This window comes from Carcharhinus amblyrhynchos, chromosome 18 (assembly GCF_965287045.1).
Source record: "Carcharhinus amblyrhynchos chromosome 18, sCarAmb.v2.hapA, whole genome shotgun sequence".
Classification (NCBI taxonomy): domain Eukaryota; kingdom Metazoa; phylum Chordata; class Chondrichthyes; order Carcharhiniformes; family Carcharhinidae; genus Carcharhinus; species Carcharhinus amblyrhynchos.
Genome location: NC_137341.1, coordinates 2151914 through 2172246, shown reverse-complemented (window position 1 = coordinate 2172246; position 20333 = coordinate 2151914). Strand labels below are relative to the sequence as shown.

Genomic DNA, 20333 nt, shown 5'->3' with positions numbered 1-20333 from the left:
ATCATTCGTCACATCCTGCCAACCAGAAAAAGACCACTAATATCAAATCTAATTTCCTGTCAGTGAGCCATTCCTCAGACCATGTCAATATGTTACCTCCTACACAATGGTCTTTTATTTCACACAAATAGCTCTGTTGTGTCACCTTATCAAATGCCTTCTGGAAATCTAAGTACAGCATATCTACTGGTTCCCCTTTATCTGTCACACATGTGGCTCCTTCAAGGAACTTCAATAACTTGGTTAAATGTGGCCTCTCTTTCACAAAACAATGTTGCCTTTTCCTGATTGCACTCAATTTTTTCCAAGTGCTTTGCTACAGCATCTCTACTTATGGCTTCTAATATTTTCCCTATAAGAACATAAGAAATAGGAGCAGGAGTAGGCCATCCAGCCTCCCGAGCCTGCCCGCCATTCAATAAGATCATGGCTGATCTGTCGTGTCTCAGCTCCACATTCCCGCCCTCTCCCCATAACCCTTAATCCCCTTGCCTATCAAAAACCTGTCAACCCGCGTCTTAAATATATTTAGCGAGGCAGCCTCCACCACTTCAACGGGCAGAGAATTCCAGAGATTCACCACCCTTTGAGTGAAGAAGTTCCTCCTCAACTCCGTTCTAAACCGACCCCCCTTTATCTTGAGGCTGTGCCTTCTAGTCCTACTGTCCTTTCTGAGCGGGAAGAGCCTCTCCACCTCTATCCTATCCATCTCATTCATCATCTTATACGTCTCTATGAGATCTCCCTTCATTCTTCTAAATTCTAACGAGTACAAGCCTAGTTTATTCAGCCTCTCCACATAGTTCAACCCCCTCAACTCCGGTATCAGCCTAGTAAACCTCCTCTGCACTCCCTCCAAGGCCAAAATATCCTTGCGCAAGTGCAGCGACCAAAACTGCACACGGTACTGCAGCTGCGGCCTCACCAGTGCCCTGTACAGTTGCAGCAAGACCTCCCTACTTTTATATTCAATCCCCCTCACTATGAAGGCCAGCATCCCATTCGCCTTCCTGACCACCTGCTGCACCTGCAGGCTGGGTTTTTGCGACTCATGCACAAGGACCCCGAGGTCCCGCTGCACCGTCGCATGCTGCAGTTTTTCACCATGTAAGTAATAGTCCTTCCTACCATTATTCCTACCAAAGTGGACAACTTCACACTTGCCAACATTAAATTCCATTTGCCAGTTCCTGGCCCATTCGCCCAGCCTATCTAGATCCCTCTGCAGACTTTCCACACCCTCCGCACAATTTGCCGTTCCACCAATCTTGGTGTCGTCAGCAAATTTCGACACCCTACACTCGGTTCCCTCCTCCAGATCATCTATATAAATGGTAAATAGCTGACAAATGTTGCGCTAATTGCCCTGTAATTTCCGGCTTTCTGTCTTCAATCCTTTTTGAATAATATGTTTGCTATCTTCCAAATAGATCCATCAGTGAATCGTGGGAATTTTGGAAAATTAAAACCACAGGATCTAGCCACGTTTTCCAAGACTTTCAAGTGAAGTCCATCCAGACCAGAGGATACAGCCCGCAGACCCAAAACCTTTTTCAACACCACTTCCCTGGTGATTGTAATTTTCTCAGGTGCCTTCCTCTCAAATATTTCCTGATTTACAGCTATTTCTGGGATGTTATTTGTGCTCACTATAGTGCCGATTGATGCAAAACACTGGCTTAATTCATCTGCCATAACTCTTCTTTCCATTTTCAATTCCATAGAAGCTCAGTACTGAACTCCAACAGTGCAGCATTCCCTCCATATTAAACCTCCGATAGTGTGACACTCCATCAGTACTAACCCTCCAACTGTGTGACACTACATCATTACTGACCATCCATCAGTGTGTCACTTTCTCAGTACTGACCCTCCGACAGTGTAGCATGCCCTCAGTACTGACCCTTCAACAGTGTAACACGCCCTCAACACTGAGCCTCTGTCAATGTGACACTCCGTACTGACTCTCCAACAGTGTGACACGTCCTCAATACTGAGCCTGTGACAATGTGGCACTCTCTTCATACTGACGCTTCAACAGTGTGACACTCCCTCAGTACTGAACCTCCATCAGTGTGACACTCCCTCAGTACTGACTCTCCAATGGTGTGACACACCCTCAATACTGAGCCTCTGACAGTGTGACACTCCCTCAATACTGACCCTCCAACAGTGTGACATGCTCTCAGTGCTGATAGTACAGCTCTCCCTCGGTTTTTTTCTTGCTAATGTATCTACCTCTCATTTTCTTAGATTTTATCCAGGCCAGTTTGACGAATATTTGAGGTCCTGTGACTTGCAACGCCATCAGATGTGCTGTGACTGACAGCTACACCAGATGTCCTCTGACTCTCACCTCCACCAGATGGCCTTTGATTCTCAACTCCACCAGACATCCTCCAGCTCTCAGCTCCACCAGACGTCCTGCAACCCTCAGCTCCACCAGATATCCTCTACTCGCAGATGTCCATTTAGTTATTCACTGACTCTCGTAATCCATTGAAGTGTGTTAAACACTGATGACATCCCTCCTGTATGTTGTGTCATACACTGTCTGAGTCTATCCAGTGTGGTGTATTATGTACTGACTGTCCCAGTCTGGTTTGGTGTATTACATACTGACACTCTTTATCCAGTATATTGTGTTTTAAACTAACAGTCACTCCTCCTATATGTTGTGTTGAACACTGACAAACTCTATCCAGTACAGTGTGTTATAGAATGATCATCTCCATCGAGATATGTTGTATTATACCATGACTCTCTCCGGTCAGGTGTGTCGTTTGCTGACGGATGTGTTCTATCCAGTATTAGCCTCTCTCCAATGTGGTGAGCAATACACTGACTGAGTGTAGCATGTGTTGTATGTTATTGACTGACTCTTAATCTATTGAAGTGTGTTAAACACTGATGATCTCCCTCCTGTGTGTTCTGTTATACACTGTCTGTCTCTATCCAGTGTGCTGTGTCAACCACTGATTGTCTATCGAGTATGCTGTGTTATACACTGACTGCCCCAATCTAATGTGTGTTATGCCCTGACAAACAGTGGCAAACACTGACTGTCCATATCCAGTGCAGTGTGTTATCCACTGGCTGCCTCTATCCAGTGTAGTGTACCATTGACTAACAGTAATGTCCCGTTTGTGTTATATTCATTAATTGTCTCCTCCAATATGGTGAGCTATGCACTGACCGCGTGCAGCAAATGTGGTGTGTTATTCAATACACCTCTTAATTTATTGAGGTTTCTATTCAGTGCAGTGTGTTATACCCCTGGTGCCTCTATCCAGTGTGCTATGTTATGCACTGACTGTGTCTATCCAGTTTGATGTTTTATACACAGGCTGCCGCTATCCCCTGTGGTTGTTTTACACTGTCTATTCAGTGTGGAGTGCTATATACTGACTGTCTCTGTCCAGTGAGCTGTGTTGTACACCGACTGTCTCTATCCAGTGCAGTGTGTTATAGAACAAACCACCTCCATCCAGCATGTATATTACAATGACCCTGTCTTTCCAGTCTGATGTGCCATTTGCTGACTGTATTTCTCCTGTGATGTGTTTTATGCAGTATTAGCCTCCCTCCAATGTGGTGAGCAGTACACTGACCGAGTGTAATAAGTTTGTGTTATTCACTGACTCTCTTCATCTATTGAAGTGCGTTAAACATTGATGATCTCCCCCCTGTGTGTTCTGGTATGCATCAACTATCTCTATCGATTGCGCTGTGATATACACCAACCATCCTTATCCAGTGTGCTGTGTTATCTACTGACTCTCTATTCAGTGTGTTGTTTTACACACTGTTCCAAATCAGGGCAGTGTGTTAGACACAGACTTGTCTCCATCCAGCGTTGTCTTATACACTGATGGTCTCTATCCCATGCAGTTCTTAGACACGGACTGTCTCTATCGAGTGTGCTGTGTACACTGACTGTCCCGATGCATTGCGGTGTGTTATCCACTGACTGTCCCTTTCCAGTACAGTGCATTTTATGCTAATGATCTGTATCCAGTGTGGAGTGTTATACACTGTCTGCATCCAGTGTGCTGTGTTATACACTGACTCTCACTATCCAATGTGGTATGTTATACACTGACTGCCCTAGTCAAGTGTTGTGTATTATACCCTGACACTCTCTATTCAGTGCAGTGCATCATACACTATCTGTATCCAGTGCCATATGCTATATACTGACTGTCTCAATGCAGTGTTGTGTACCATTGACAAACAGTAATGTCCAGTATAGTGTTCTGTACATTAATTGTCTCCCTCCAAAATGATGGGCTATACACTGACTATGCAGCAGGTTTTGTATTAATCAATACATATCTTAATCTATTGCAGTGTGTTAAACCCTGCAGGTTTTCCTCCTGTCTGTTGTGTTATACACTGACTGTCTCTGTTGAGTGTGCTGTGTTATATCCTGACAGTCCCTATCCAGTGGATAATACACTGACTGTCTCTATCCATTGTATTGTGTTACACATTGACTGTCCCTATCCATCCAGTGTGTTACATACTGATGATCTCTATCCTGTGTGGTTGTTACTCACTGGCAGTATCTATCCAGTGTGGTATGTTATACACTGACTGTCTCAATCCAGTGTAGTGTTTCAGTGACTAACAGTAATGTCCAGTGCAGTGTTCTATGCATTGAATGTCTCCCTACAATATGGTGAACTATACACTGACAGCTTGCTGCAAGTGTTGTGTGTTATTCAATAAGTCTCTCAATCTATTGCAGTGTGTTAAACTCTAAGTGTGTCCTTCCTCTGTACTGTGTTACACAATGACTGTCTCTCTCTGCAGTGTTGTTTGTAATAGACTGACAGTTTCCATTCAGTGCGGTGTGTTATATAGATGGTGTCTATCCAATATGGTGTTATCCATTGACTGTGTCTATCCATGTGCTGTGCTATACATTAGCTATCTATATCCAATGTGCTCTTATATTCTGATTGTCTCTCCAGTGTGTAGTGTTATACACTGGCTGTCTCGATTCAGTGTCGTTGTTCGACACTGACTTTCTCTCTTCAGTGCACGTTATAGAATGACCTCCTCCTGCAAGCGTGTATTGTATTATACACTGAGTCTCTCTCTCTTTCTGAACTGGGGTGCCATTTCCTGACTGTCTATCTCCTGTGATGTGTTCGATGCAGTATTAGCTTTCCTCCAATGTGGTGAGCAATACACTGACTGAGTGTATTAAGTATAGTGGATTATTCACTGACTCTCTTAATCTACTGAACTGTGTTAAACACTGATGATCTCCCTCCTGTATATTCTATTATACATGACTGCCCCATCCAGTGTGCCGTGTTGTACGTTGACTGTCCCGATTCAGTGTGTTGTGTTAGACGCTGATGGTCTGTATCTAGTGTGTTGTGTTATACATTGATTGTCTCTATCCAGTGTGGTGTGTTATAAACTGACTGCACCAACTCAGGGTTGTGTGTTATACCCTGACTGTTTCGATTCAGTGCAGTGCATCGTACACTTATTGTCTGTACCCAGTGCAGTGTGTTGTATACTATCTGTCTTAATCGAGTGTAACGTACCAGTACCGAACAGTAACGTCCAGTGTGGTATTCTGTATATTAATCGTCTCCCTCCAATATGGTGAGCCATACACTTACTGTCTGCAGCAAGTGCTGTGTGTTATTCAAAATATCTCTTAATATTTTCTTTTCGGAATGCTGTTGATGGATGATGTTTGAGCCAACAGCTTGTGCTTTTCCAGGCTGGTTGAAACTCTGGTGGTTGGTGGTGCATCTGATAGAGTTATTGGTGATGTCCTTTCTAAGTAGTTGAATATGCGCTTTGCTGAAGGGCTTTCACAGATGACAAACTTTGAAGACCTCTTTGGGGGTTGCTTTACTGGGTATCTGATTCCTGTAATTTTTGGTATGGATTTTTGAAATTGTTGGCCAGGGTCATTATTGCACTCATGTACAAATCACAGATAGGAAGTATGTTTTCCGAATGACTGGCATCAATTTTGTCTCCTGTTGAATTTACAATCAGATTTGATATGTGTCTTGAAACAACATTGTATAAGCTGGGTTTTGCAAGGCTGTCGATGTACGCTCGCCCCCTGTTAACTATAATACGTGGAGGATTTCAAGTAACAGGCATCTCCATTTCATGTGTACTTTGGATTGGATCATTGATAGTGCCCAGCAATTCATTGTGATCAGAAGAAAAATCCCCACAAATTCCAAATGAAACTATAGATCAAACTTCCCTTCTACAAATATAGACAGGCTTTTGGTAGTAATCAAATGGAACAAGCTGTTGTTCAGTTGAACAACTGAAATGTCTCATTTTTGTCTCACTGAGTGAAATAAAGCAGGATCTGATCACTGGTCTGAATCTGTTGAAGTGTGTTAAACCCTGAGGGTGTCCCTCCTGTGTATTGTGTTATAATGTGGAGATGCTGGTGTTGGACTGGAGTAAAACAAAGAAATCCCACAACATCAGTTTAAAGTCCAAACAGGTTTATTTGTAGCAAAAGCCGCAAGCTTTCGGGACAGCCTGTCCTTTCATCAGCTGGCTGAGCTTGTGTATTGTATTATACACTGACTCTCTCTCTCTCTCCAGTGTGGTTTGTTATATACTGGGGATTTTTATTCAGTGTCTTATTCACTGACTCTGTTAATCTATTGAAGTGTGTTAAACACTGATGGTCTCCCCGCTGTGTGTTCTGTTATATACTGACTGTCTCTGTTGAGTGTGCTGTGTTATATACTGACAGTCACTATCCAGTGTATAATACACTGACTGTCTCTATCCATTGTGTTGTGTTACACATTGACTAACCCTATCCAGTGCGTGTGTTATGCACTGACTTGACCCTATCCAGTCCAGTGTGTTACATACTGATGGTCTCTATCCTGTGTGGTTCTTACTCACTGGCAGTGTCTATCCAGTGTGCTATGTTATACACTGACTGTCTCGATCCAGTGCAGTGTACCTTTGACTAACAGTAATGTCCAGTGCATTGTTCTGTGCATTGATTGTCTCCCTACAATATGGTGAGCTATACACTGACAGTGTGCAGCAAGTGTTGTGTGTTATTCAGTAAGTCTCTCAATCTTTTGCAGTGTGTTAAACTCTGAGTATGTCCCTCCTCTGTACTGTGTTATACACTGACTGTCTCTCTCTGCAGTGTTGTTTGTTATATACTGACAGTTTCCATGCAGTGTGGTGTGTTATATATTGATTGTGTCTATCCAATGTGGTGTTATACATTGCCTCTATCCATGTGCTGTGCTCTCTATCCAATGTGCTTGTTATATTCTGATTGTCTCTCTCCAGTGTGTAGTGCTTTACACTGGCTGTCTCTATCCAGTGTGGTATGTTACACACTGACTGTCCCTATCCAGTGTGGTGGTTGTGTGCTGACTGTCCCTATCCAGTGTGGTGTGTTACACACTGGCTGTCCTTATCCAGTGTGGTGTGTTACACACTGGCTGTCCTTATCCAGTGTGGTGTGTTACACACTGGCTGTCCTTATCCAGTGTGGTGTGTTACACACTGGCTGTCCTTATCCAGTGTGGTGTGTTACACACTGGCTGTCCTTATCCAGTGTGGTGTGTTACACACTGACTGTCCTTATCCAGTGTGGTGTGTTACACACTGACTGTCCTTATCCAGTGTGGTGTGTTACACACTGACTGTCCTTATCCAGTGTGGTGTGTTACACACTGACTGTCCTTATCCAGTGTGGTGTGTTACACACTGACTGTCCTTATCCAGTGTGGTGTGTTACACACTGACTGTCCTTATCCAGTGTGGTGTGTTACACACTGACTGTCCTTATCCAGTGTGGTGTGTTACACACTGACTGACCCTATCCTGTGTGGTGTGTTACACACTGACTGTCCTTATCCAGTGTGGTGTGTTACACACTGACTGTCCTTATCCAGTGTGGTGTGTTACACACTGACTGTCCTTATCCAGTGTGGTGTGTTACACACTGACTGACCCCATCCTGTGTGGTGTGTTATACACTGAATCTGTCCCTATCCTGTGTGGTGTGTTATACACTGAATCTGTCCTGTGTGGCATGTTGTACACTGACTGTCTCTCTTCAGTGTGGTTGTTGTACACTGACTGTCTCTCTTCAGTGTGGTTGTTGTACACTGACTGTCTCTCTCCAGTGTGGTTGTTGTACACTGACTGTCCCTATCCTCTGTGGTGTGTTACATATACGCTGGCTGTCTCTCTTCAGTGTGGTGTGTTATACACTCACTGTCACTATACAGTGAGCTGTGTTATGCAGTGACTGTCCCGATCCATGTGGTTGTTATACACTGTGTCTATCCAATGTGCCGTGCTATACACTGTCGCTGTCCTGTGTGGTATGTTATACACTGGCTGTGTCACTCCAGTGTGGTTGTTGTACACTGACTGTCCCTATCCAGTGTGGTGTGTTACATACTGACTGTCCCTATCCTGTTTGGCATGTGACACACTGACTGTCCCTATCCTCTGTGGTGTGTTATATATACACTGGCTGTCTCTTCAGTGTGCTGTGTTATACACTGGCATACTCTATACAATATAGTTGTTGTACACTGAATGTCTCTATCCAGTGTGGAGTGTTACACACTGACTGTTGGTATCCTATGCAATGTGTTAAGCACTGACTGTCTCTGTCCAGTGCAGTGTGTTATGTACTGACTGTCTCTATCCAGTGTAGTGTACCGTTGAATAACAGTGATGCCCAGTGCGGTGTTCTGTTAGAAACTGACTGTCTCCGTTGAGTGTGCTGTGTTTTATACTGACAGTCCCTATCCAGTGTATAATACAGTGACTGCCTCTATCCATTGTGTTGTGTTATACACTGACTGTCCTTATCCAGTCCAGTGTGTTACATACTAATGGTCTCTATCCTGTGTGGTTGTTACTCACTGGCAATGTCTATCCAGCGTGCTATGTTGTACACTGACTGTCTCGATTCAGTGTAGTGTTTCAGTGACTAACAGTAATGTCCAGTGCAGTGTTCTGTGCATTAATCGTCTCCCTCCAATATGGAGAGCTATACACTGACAGCGTGCAGCACGTGTTGTGTGTTATTCAAAATATCTCTTAATATTTTCTTTTCGGAACGCTTTCAACGGATATTTGAGCCAACAGCTTGCACTTTTCCAGGCTGGTTGAAACTCTGGTGGTTGGTGGTGCATCTGATAAAGTTATTGGTGATGTTCTTTCTAAGTAGTTGAATATGCGCTTTGCTGAAGGGCTTTCACAGATGACAAACTTTGAAGATCTCTTTGGGGGTTGCTTTACTGGGTATCTGATTCCTGTAATTTGTGGTGTGGATTTTTGAAATCGTTGGCCAGGGTCATTATTGCATTCATGTACAAATCACAGATAGGAAGTATGTTTTCCAAATGACTGGCATCAATTTTGTCTCCTGTTGAATTTACGATTAGATATGTGTCTTGAAACAACATTGTATAAGCGGGGTTTTGTAGGGCTGTCGTATGCTCGCCCCCTGTTAACGATAATAGGTGGAGGATTTCTTGAAACAGGCTTCTGCATTTGATGCGTACTTTGGATTGGATCATTGATAGCGCCCAGCAATGCATTGTGATCAGAAGAAAAATCCCCACAAGTTCCACGTGGAAATATAGATCAAAGCTCCTTTATACAACTATAGACAGACTTTTGGTAGTAATCAAATGGAACAGGCTGTTGTTCAATTGAACAACTGAAGTGTCTCATTTTTGTCTCACTGAGTCTGAAATAAAGCAGGATCCGATCACTGGTCTGAATCTATTGCAGTGTGCTCAACACTGAGGGTGTCCCTCCTGTGTATTGTGTTATACATACTGTTTCTCTCTCCAGTGTGGTTTGTTATACCCTGACGGTTTCTATTCAATGTGGTATGTTATACCCTGTCTGACTTCATCCAGTATGCTGTGTTATATACTGACTATCCAATGCAGTGTTTTATACACACTCCAGTTCAGTGTTGTTGTGTTATGCACTGGACTGTCTCTCCAGTATAGTGTATCATTGATGAACAGTAATGTCCAGTGTGGTGTTTTATACATTAATCGTCTCCCTCCTATACGTGAGCTATACACTGTCCGCGTGCAGCAAGTATTGTGTGCTATTCAATGCATTCTTAATCTATTGCAGTGTGTTAAAACTTGTGTATTGTGTTATATACTGACTGTCTCTCTCTGCAATGTGGTTTGTTATGTACTGGCGATTTTTATTCAGTGTGTTATTCACTGACTCGGTTAATCTATTGAAGTGTGTTAAACTCTGATGGTCTCCCCACTGTGTGTTCTGTTATAAACTGACTGTCTCTGTTGAGTGTGCTGTGTTATATACTGACAGTCCCTATCCAGTGTATAATACACTGACTGTCTCTATCCATTGTGTTGTGTGACACGTTTACTGTCCCTATCCAGTCCAGCATGTTACATACTGATGGTCTCTATCCTGTGTGGTTGTTACTCACAGGCAGTGTCTATCCAGTGTGTAGTGTTATACACTGGCTGTCTCTCTTCAGTGTCATTGTTCCACACTGACTTTCCCTCTTCAGTGCATGTGTTATAGAATGACCTCCTCCATCAAGCATGTATTGTACTTTACACTGAGTCTGTCTTTCCGATCTGGGGTGCCATTTGCTGCCTGTATCTCTCCTGTGATGTGTTCAATGCAGTATTAGCCTTCCTCCAATGTGTTGAGCAATACACTGACAGAGTGTATTAAGTGTTGTGGATTATTGACTGACTCTCTTAATCTATTGAATTGTGTTAAACACTGATGATCTCCCTCCTGTATGTTCTATTGTAAATGATTGGCTTGATCCAGTGTGTTGTGATGTACATTGACTGTCCTTATCCAGTGTGCCGTGTTATACGCTGACTGGCCCAATCCAGTGTGGTGTGTTATACACTGTTCCTATCCAGTGTGGTGTGTTATACAATGCCTGTGCCTATCCAGTTTTGTTTGTCATGCACTGATGGTCTCTATCCAGTGTAGTTGTTATATATTGACAGTCTCTATCCAGTGTGCTGTGTTTTACACTGACTCTCTCTGTCCAGTGTGCTGTGTTTTACACTGCCTCTCTCCAGTGTGCTGTGTTATACACTGGCTGCCCCAATCCAGTGACGTGTATTATGCCCTGACTGTCTCTATACAATGCAGTGTGTATTGCATATCTGTCTCTATCCAGTGTGGTGAGTTATACACTGACTGTCTCTATTCAGTGTGTTGTTTTTAACACTGCCTGTCCCTCTCAAGTGTAGTGTGTTACATATTCGCTGTCTCTATCCAGAGTGCTGTGTTATATACTGTCTCTATTCAGTGTGGTCTCTAATATTCTGACTGTCCCTTTCCAAGTGGTGTGTTGTACACTGAAAGTCTGTATCCAGTGTGGTTGTTACACATTGACAATCTCTATCCAGTGTGTTTTGTTCTACACTGACTGTCTCTATCCAGTGTGCTGGGTGATACACTGGCTGCCTCTCTCCAGTGTTATTGATATACACTGACTGTCCCTATCTAGTGCAGTGTGTTACACACTGACTGTCTGTATCTTGTGTGGTGTTATATACACTGAGTGTCTCTTACCAGTGCACTGTGTTATACACTGACTGTCCCGATGTCGTGAGGTGTGTTATGCACTGAGTGTCTCTATCCAGTGTGCATTGTTGTACAGTGACTATCTCTATCGAGTGTTTAGTGTTATACAATGACTGTCTCTATCGAGTATGATGTGCTGTGTTATACACTGACTGTCTATCCAGTGTGCTGTGCTGTGTCGTACACTGACTTCTCTATCCAGTGTGGTTGTTACACACTGACTGTCTATCCAGTGTGCTGTGCTGTGTTGTACACTGACTTCTCTATCCAGTGTGGTTGTTATACACTGACTGTCTATCCAGTGTGCTGTGCTGTGTTGTACACTGACTTCTCTATCCAGTGTGGTTGTTGTACACTGTCTCTGTCCCGTGTGCTGTGCTGTGTTATACACTGACTTCTCTATCCAGTGTGGTTGTTCTACACTGACTGTTCCTATTCAGTGCAGTATGTTATAGAATGACCAACTCATTCGAGCATGAATTGTGTCATACAATGACTTTCTTTCCGGTCTGATGTGCCATTTGCTGCCTGTATTTCTCCTCTGATGTGTTCTGTGCAGTATTAGCCTCCCTCCAATGTGGTGAGCAATACACTGACTGAGTGTAACAAGTGTTGTGTGTTATTCACTGACTCTCTTAATCTATTAATGTGTGTTAAAGATAGATGACCTCCCTCCTGTATGTTCTGTTATACACTGACTCCCTCTATCCAGTGTGTTGTGTTATACACCTGTTGTCCTTATCCAAGGTCTGGTGTGTTATATACTGACTGCCTGTACACTGTGTGATGTGTTATACATTGACTGTCCCGATCCAGTACGTTCTGTTACACGCTGATGGTCTCTATCTAGTGTGGAGTGTTATACACTGCCTGTATCCAGTGTGTTGTGTTATACACTGATTGTCTCTATCCAATGTGGTGTGTTATAAACTGACTGCACCAACTCAGGGTTGTGTGTTATACTCTGACTGTTTCAAATCCAGTGCAGTGCATTGTACACTTATTGTCTGTATCCAGCGCAGAGCATTGTATACTCTCTGTCTCGATCCAGTGTAGTGTTTCATTGACTAACAGTAATGTCCAGTGCAGTGTTCTGCATATTAATCGTCTCCCTCCAATATGGAGAGCTATACACTGACAGCGTGCAGCGCGTGTTGTGTGTTATTCAAAATATCTCTTAATGTTTTCTTTTCGGAATGCTGTTGATGGTTGATGTTTGAGCCAACAGCTTGTGCTTTTCCAGGCTGGTTGAATCTCTGGTGGTTGGTGGTGCATCTGATAGAGTTATTGGTGATGTCCTTTCTAAGTAGTTGAATATGCGCTTTGCTGAAGGGCTTTCACAGATGACAAACTTTGAAGACCTCTTTGGGGGTTGCTTTACTAGGTACTTGATTCTAGTAATTTCTGGTGTGGACGTTTTGAAATCGTTGGCCAGGGTCATTATTGCACTCATGTACAAATCACAGATAGGAAGTATGTTTTCCAAATGACTGGCATCAATTTTGTCTCCTGTTGAATTTACAATCAGATGAGATATGTGTCTTGAAACAACATTGTATAAGCTGGGTTTTGCAGGGCTGTCGTTGTGTGCTCGCCCCCTGTTAACTATAATAGTAGGAGGATTTCTTGAAACAGGCTTCTGCATTAGATGTGTACTTTGGATTGGATCACTGACAGCACCTAGCAATACATTGTGATCAAAAGAAAAATCCCCACAAATTCCAAATGAAAATATAGATCAAACTTCCTTTCTACAAATATAGACCAGCTTTTGGTCGTAATAAAATGGAACAGGCTGTTGTTCAGTTGAACAACGAAAATGTCTCATTTTTGTCTCACTGAGTCTGAAATAAAGCTGGATCTGTTCACTGGTCTGAATCTGTTGTCGTGTGTTAAACACTGAGGGTTTCCCCCCTGTGTATTGTATTATACACACTGCTCTCTCTCCAGTGTGGTTCGTTATATACTGACGGTTTCTATTCAGTGTGGTATGTTATACCCTGTCTGACTTTATCCAGTATGCTGTGTTATACACTGACTGTCTCTATTCAGTGCAGAGTGTTGTACACTGACTGTCTCTATCCAGTGTGGTTGTTCTACACTGACTGTCTCTATTCAGTGTAGTGTTAGACAATGATCACCTCCATCGAGCATGTATGGTGTAATGTAATGCCTCTCTGTTTCCAGTCTGGTGTGTCGTTTGCTGACTATATTTCTCCCAAGATGTGTTAGAACAAAGAAGAAAGAAAATTACAGCACAGGAACAGGCCCTTTGACCCTCCAAGCCTACACCGACCATGTTGCCCAACTTAGCTAAAACCCCCTGTCCTTCCGGGGATCATATCCCTCTATTCCCATTCGATTCATATATTTTTGCAGCGTGTCTGCACTGATCGTCTCTGTCCAGTGTGGTTGTTATACACTGACAATCTCCATCCAGGGGGCTGAGTTCTACTTTGACTGTCTCTATCCAGAGCAGTGTGTTACACACTGACTGTCTCTATCCGAAGCAGTGTGTTACACACTGACTGTCTCTATCCGGAGCTGTGTGTTACACACTGTCTCTATTCAGTGTGCTGTGTTACACACTGACTGTCTCTACCCGGAGCAGCGTGTTACACACTGACTGTCTCTACCCGGAGCAGCGTGTTACACACTGACTGTCTCTACCCGGAGCAGCGTGTTACACACTGACTGTCTCTACCCGGAGCAGCGTGTTACACACTGACTGTCTCTACCCGGAGCAGCGTGTTACACACTGACTGTCTCTACCCGGAGCAGCGTGTTACACACTGACTGTCTCTACCCGGAGCAGCGTGTTACACACTGACTGTCTCTACCCGGAGCAGCGTGTTACACACTGACTGTCTCTACCCGGAGCAGCGTGTTACACACTGACTGTCTCTACCCGGAGCAGCGTGTTACACACTGACTGTCTCTACCCGGAGCAGCGTGTTACACACTGACTGTCTCTACCCGGAGCAGCGTGTTACACACTGACTGTCTCTACCCGGAGCAGCGTGTTACACACTGACTGTCTCTACCCGGAGCAGCGTGTTACACACTGACTGTCTCTACCCGGAGCAGCGTGTTACACACTGACTGTCTCTACCCGGAGCAGTGTGCTGTGTTACACACTGACTGTCTCTATCCGGAGCAGCGTGTTACACACTGACTGTCTCTACCCGGAGCAGTGTGCTGTGTTACACACTGACTGTCTCTATCCGGAGCAGTGTGCTGTGTTACACACTGACTGTCTCTATTCAGTGTGCTGTGTTACACACTGACTGTCTCTATTCAGTGTGCTGTGTTACACGCTGACTGTCTCTACCCAGAGCAGCGTGTTACACACTGACTGTCTCTACCCGGAGCAGCGTGTTACACACTGACTGTCTCTACCCGGAGCAGTGTGCTGTGTTACACACTGACTGTCTCTATCCGGAGCAGCGTGTTACACACTGACTGTCTCTACCCGGAGCAGTGTGCTGTGTTACACACTGACTGTCTCTATCCGGAGCAGTGTGCTGTGTTACACACTGACTGTCTCTATTCAGTGTGCTGTGTTACACACTGACTGTCTCTATTCAGTGTGCTGTGTTACACGCTGACTGTCTCTACCCAGAGCAGTGTGTTACACACTGACTGTCTCTATCCGGAGCCGTGTGCTGTGTTACACACTGACTGTCTCTATCCGGAGCCGTGTGCTGTGTTACACACTGACTGTCTCTATCCGGAGCAGTGTGTTACACACTGACTGTCTCTATCCGGAGCAGTGTGCTGTGTTACACACTGACTGTCTCTATTCAGTGTGCTGTGTTACACACTGACTGTCTCTATTCAGTGTGCTGTGTTACACGCTGACTGTCTCTACCCAGAGCAGTGTGTTACACACTGACTGTCTCTATCCAGAGCAGTGTGCTGTGTTGTACACTGACTGTCTCTATCCAGAGCAGTGTGCTGTGTTACACACTGACTGTCTCTATTTAATGTGCTGTGTTACACACTGACTGTCTCTATTTAATGTGCTGTGTTACACACTGACTGTCTCTATCCAGAGCAGTGTGTTACACATTGACTGTCTCTATCCAGAGCAGTGTGCTGTGTTACACACTGACTGTCTCTATTCAGTGTGCTGTGTTACACACTGACTGTCTCTACCCAGAGCAGTGTGTTACACACTGACTGTCTCTATCCAGAGCAGTGTGCTGTGTTGTGCACTGACTCTCTGAACAGTGCGGTGTGTTATACACTCACTGTGACTGTACGGTGAGATGTATTATGCACTGACTATCTCTTCAGTGTGGTTCTTATACAGTGACAGTGTCTACACAGTGTGCCATGTTATATACTGACTGTCTCTATTCAGTGTGCTGTGTTATACACTGACTGGCTCTATGCAATGTAGTTGTTATACACTGACTGTCTTCAGTGCAATGTATTATGCACTGACTTTCTCTACCCAGTGTAGTGTATCATTGACTAACAGTAATGCACAGTGCAACGTTCTGTACATTAATCGTCTCCCTCCAATATGGTGAGGGTCACTGACCACGTGCAGCATTTGTGTATTATTCAATACATCTCTTAATCTATTGCAGTGTGTTAAACATTGAGGGTTGTCCCTCTTGTGTATTGTGTTATAACTGACTGTCCTTATTCAGTGCAATGTGTTATAGAATGACCAACTTCAGTGACTATACAATCACTCTTGTCTTTCCGGTCTGATGTGCCACTTGCTGACAGTATTTCTCCAGTGATGTTTTCTATACAATATTAACCTCCCTCCAATGTGGTGAGCAGTACTCTGACTGAGTGTAATAAGTATGTTATTCACTAACTCTTAATCTATTGAACTGTGTTAAACACTGATAATCTCCCTCCTGTATATTCTATTATACATGATTGCCTCTATCCAGAGTGCTGTGTTATACATTGACTGTCCCAATCCAGTGTGCTGTATTAGACACTGACTCTGTATCAGTGTGTTGTCGTACACACTGACTGTCACAATCCAGTGCAGCTATTATAAACTGACTGTCTCTACCCAGTGTGGTGTGTTATATACTGACTGTATCAATCCAATGCGCTGTTTTATACACTGTTCCAATTCAGTGTTGTTGTGTTACGCACTGGACTGCCTCTCCAGTGTCGTGTACCATTGATGAACAGTAATGTCCAGTGTGGTGTTTTATACATTAATTGTCTCCCTCCTATATGTGAGCTATACACTGTCCGCGTGCAGCAAGTGTTGTGTGTTATTCAATGCATTCTTAATGTATTTCAGTGTGTTAAAACTTGTGTGTTGTATTATACACTGACTGTCTCCCTCTCCAGTGTGGTTTGTTATATACTGGGGATTTTTATTCAGTGTGTTATTCACTGACTCTGTTAATCTATTGAAGCGTCTTAAACACTGATGGTCTCCCTGTTGTGTGTTCTGTTATACACTGACTGCCTCTGTTGAGTGTGCTGTGCTATATACCGACAGTCCGTAGCCAGTGTATAATACACTGACTGTCTCTATCCATTGTGTTGTGTTACACATTGACTGTCCTTATCCAGTGCATGTGTATATATACACTGACTGAGCCTATCCAACCCAGTGTGTTACATACTGACGGTCCCTATCCTGTGTGGTTGTTACTCACTGGCAATGTCTATCCAGTGTGCTATGTTATACACTGACTGTCTCGATCCAGTGTAGTTTTTCACTGACTAACAGTAAAGTCCATTGCAGTGTTCTATGCATTAATCGTCTCCCTCCAATGTGGTGAGCAAAACACTGACAGCATGCAGCACGTGTTGTGTGTTGTTCAAAATATCTCTTAATATTTTCTTTTCGGAATGCTGTTGATGGTTGATGTTTCAGCCAACAGCTTGTGCTTTTCCAGGCTGGTGGAATCTCTGTTGGTTGGTGGTGCATCTGATAGAGCTATTGGTGATGTCCTTTCTAAGTAGTTGAATATGCGCTTTGCTGAAGGGCTTTCACAGATGACAAACTTTGAAGACCTCTTTGGGGGTTGCTTTACTGGGTATCTGATTCCTGTAATTTCTGGTGTGGACTTTTTGAAATTGTTGGCCAGGGTCATTATTGCACTCATGTACAAATCACAGATAGGAAGTATGTTTTCCAAATGACTGGCATCAATTTTGTCTCCTGTTGAATTTACAATCAGATTAGGTCTTGAAACAAGATTGTATAAGCTGGGTTTTGCAGGGCTGTCATTGTATGCTCGCCCCCTGTTAACGATAATAGGTGGAGGATTTCTTGAAACAGGCATGTGCATTTGATGCGTACTTTGGATTGGATCATTGATAGCACCCAGCAATGCATTGTGATCAGAAGAAAAATCCCCACAAATTCCAAATGAAAATATAGATCAAACTTCCTTTCTACAAATATAGACAGGCTTTTGGTAGTAATCAAATGGAACAGGCTGTTGTTCAATTGAACAATTAAAATGGCTCATTTTTGTCTCACTGAGTCTGAAATAAAGCTGGATCCGATTACTGGTCAGAATCTATGCAGTGTGTTAAACACTGAGGGTGTCCCTCCTGTGTATTGTGTTATACACACTGTCTCTCCAGTGTGGTTTGTTATACCCTGACGGTTTCTATTCAGTGTGGTATGTTACACCCTGTCTGAATTTATCCAGTATGCTCTGTTACACACTGACTGTCTCTATCCAATGCGGTGTTTTATACATTGCTCCAGTTCAGTGTTGTTGTGTTATGCACTGGACTGTCTCTCCAGTGTAGTGCACCGTTGATGAACAGGAATGTCCAGTGTGGTGATTTATACAAAAATTGTCTCCCTCCTATATGTGAACTATACAGTGTCCGTGTGCAGCAAGTGTTGTGTGTTATTCAATGCATTCTTAATCTCTTGCAGTGTGTTAAAACTTGAGCTTGTGTATTGTGTTATACACTGACTGTCTCTCTCTGCAGTGTGGTTTGTTATATACTGGTGATTTTTATTCAGTGTGTTATTCACTGGCTCTGTTAATCTATTGAAGTGTGTTAAACACTGATGGTCTCCCCGCTGTGTGTTCTGTTATAAACTGACTCTCTGTTGAGTGTGCTGTGTTATATACTGACAGTCCCTATCCAGTGTATCATACACTGACTGTCTATCCATTGTGTTGTGTTACACGTTGACTGTCCCTGTCCAGTCCAGCATGTTACATACTGATGGTCTCTATCCTGTGTGGTTGTTACTCATTGGCAGTGTCTATCCAGTGTGTAGTGTTATACAGTGGCTGTCTCTATTCAGTGTCATTGTTCTACACTGACTTTCCCTCTTCAGTGCAGTGTTATAGAATGACCTCCTCCATCAAGCATCTATTGTACTTTACATTGAGTCTCTCTTTCCGATCTGGGGTGCCATTTGCTGACCGTATCTCTCCTGTGATGTGTTCAATGCAGTATTAGCCTTCCTCCAATGTGGTGAGCAGTACACTGACCGAGTGTATTAAGTGTTGTGGATTATTCACTGACTCTCTTAATCTATTGAACATTGTTAAACACTGATGGTGTCCCTCCTGTATGTTTTATTATACATGATTGCCTTATTCCAGTGTGTTGTGATGTACATTGACTGTCCCTATCCAGTGTGGTGTGTTATACACTGACTGTTCCTATCCAGTGTGGTGTGTTATACACTGACTGTCCCTATCCAGTGTGGTGTGTTATACACTGACTGTCTCTATTCAGTGTGTTGTCTTTAACACTGCCTGTACCTCTCAAGTGTAGTGTGTTACATACTCACTGTCTCTATCCAGAGTGCCCTGTTATATACTGTCTCTATTCAGTGTGGTATCTTATATTCTGACTGTCCCTTTCCAAAGCGGTGTGTTATACACTGACAGTCTGTATCCAGTGTGGTTGTTACACATTGCCAATCTCTATCCAGTATGTTGTGTTCTACACTGACTGTCTCTATCCAGTGTGCTGGGTTATAAACTGGCTGTCTCTTTCCAGTGTTATTGATATACACTGACTGTCCCTGTCTAGTGCAGTGTGTTACACACTGACTGTCTGTATCTTGTGTGGTGTTATATACACTGACTGTCTCTTAGCAGTGCGCTATGTTATACACTGATGGTCCCTATGTAGTGAGGTGTGTTATGCACTGAGTGTCTCTATCCAATGTGGTTGTTATACAGTGACTGTTTCTATCGAGTGTTTAGTGTGGAACAGTGACTGTCTCTATCAAGTGTGATGTGCTGTGTTATACACTGACTTCTGTATCCAGTGTTGTTGTTATACACTGACTGTTTCTATCCAGTGTGCTTGTTATACACTGACTGTCTCTGTCCAGTGTGCTGTGCTGTGTTTACACTGACTTCTCTATCCAGTGTGGTTGTTCTACACTGACTGTTCTTATTCAGTGCAGTATATTATAGAATGACCAACTCATTTGAGCATGAATTGTGTCATACAATGACTCTTTCTTTCCGGTCTGGTGTGCCATTTGAACATAAGAACATAAGAACATAAGAAATAGGAGCAGGAGTAGGCCATCTGGCCCTTCGAGCCTGCCCCGCCATTCAATAAGATCATGGCTGATCTGTCGTGGCTGATCTGTCGTGGCTCAGTTCCACTTTCCCGCCCTCTCCCCATAACCCTTAATCCCCTCTCTTATCAAAAACCCATCAACCCGCTTCTTAAAAATATTTAGCGAGGCAGCCTCCACCACTTCAACGGGCAGAGAATTC

General features: G+C 43.5%; 1 protein-coding gene across 2 annotated transcripts in view; it reads left to right on the top strand.

The window, feature by feature from the left end:
• LOC145354755 (uncharacterized) overlaps positions 1–5142 on the top strand; it is a 35116-nt gene extending 29974 nt beyond the window's left edge. For both annotated transcript variants that reach the window (XM_080206221.1, XM_080206219.1), the window contains 2 exons: positions 1431–1589; positions 2254–5142. The gene's annotated coding sequence lies outside the window, so the exon portion shown is untranslated. The remainder of the gene's footprint in view (positions 1–1430; positions 1590–2253) is intronic.
• The last annotated feature ends 15191 nt before the right edge of the window (positions 5143–20333 follow it).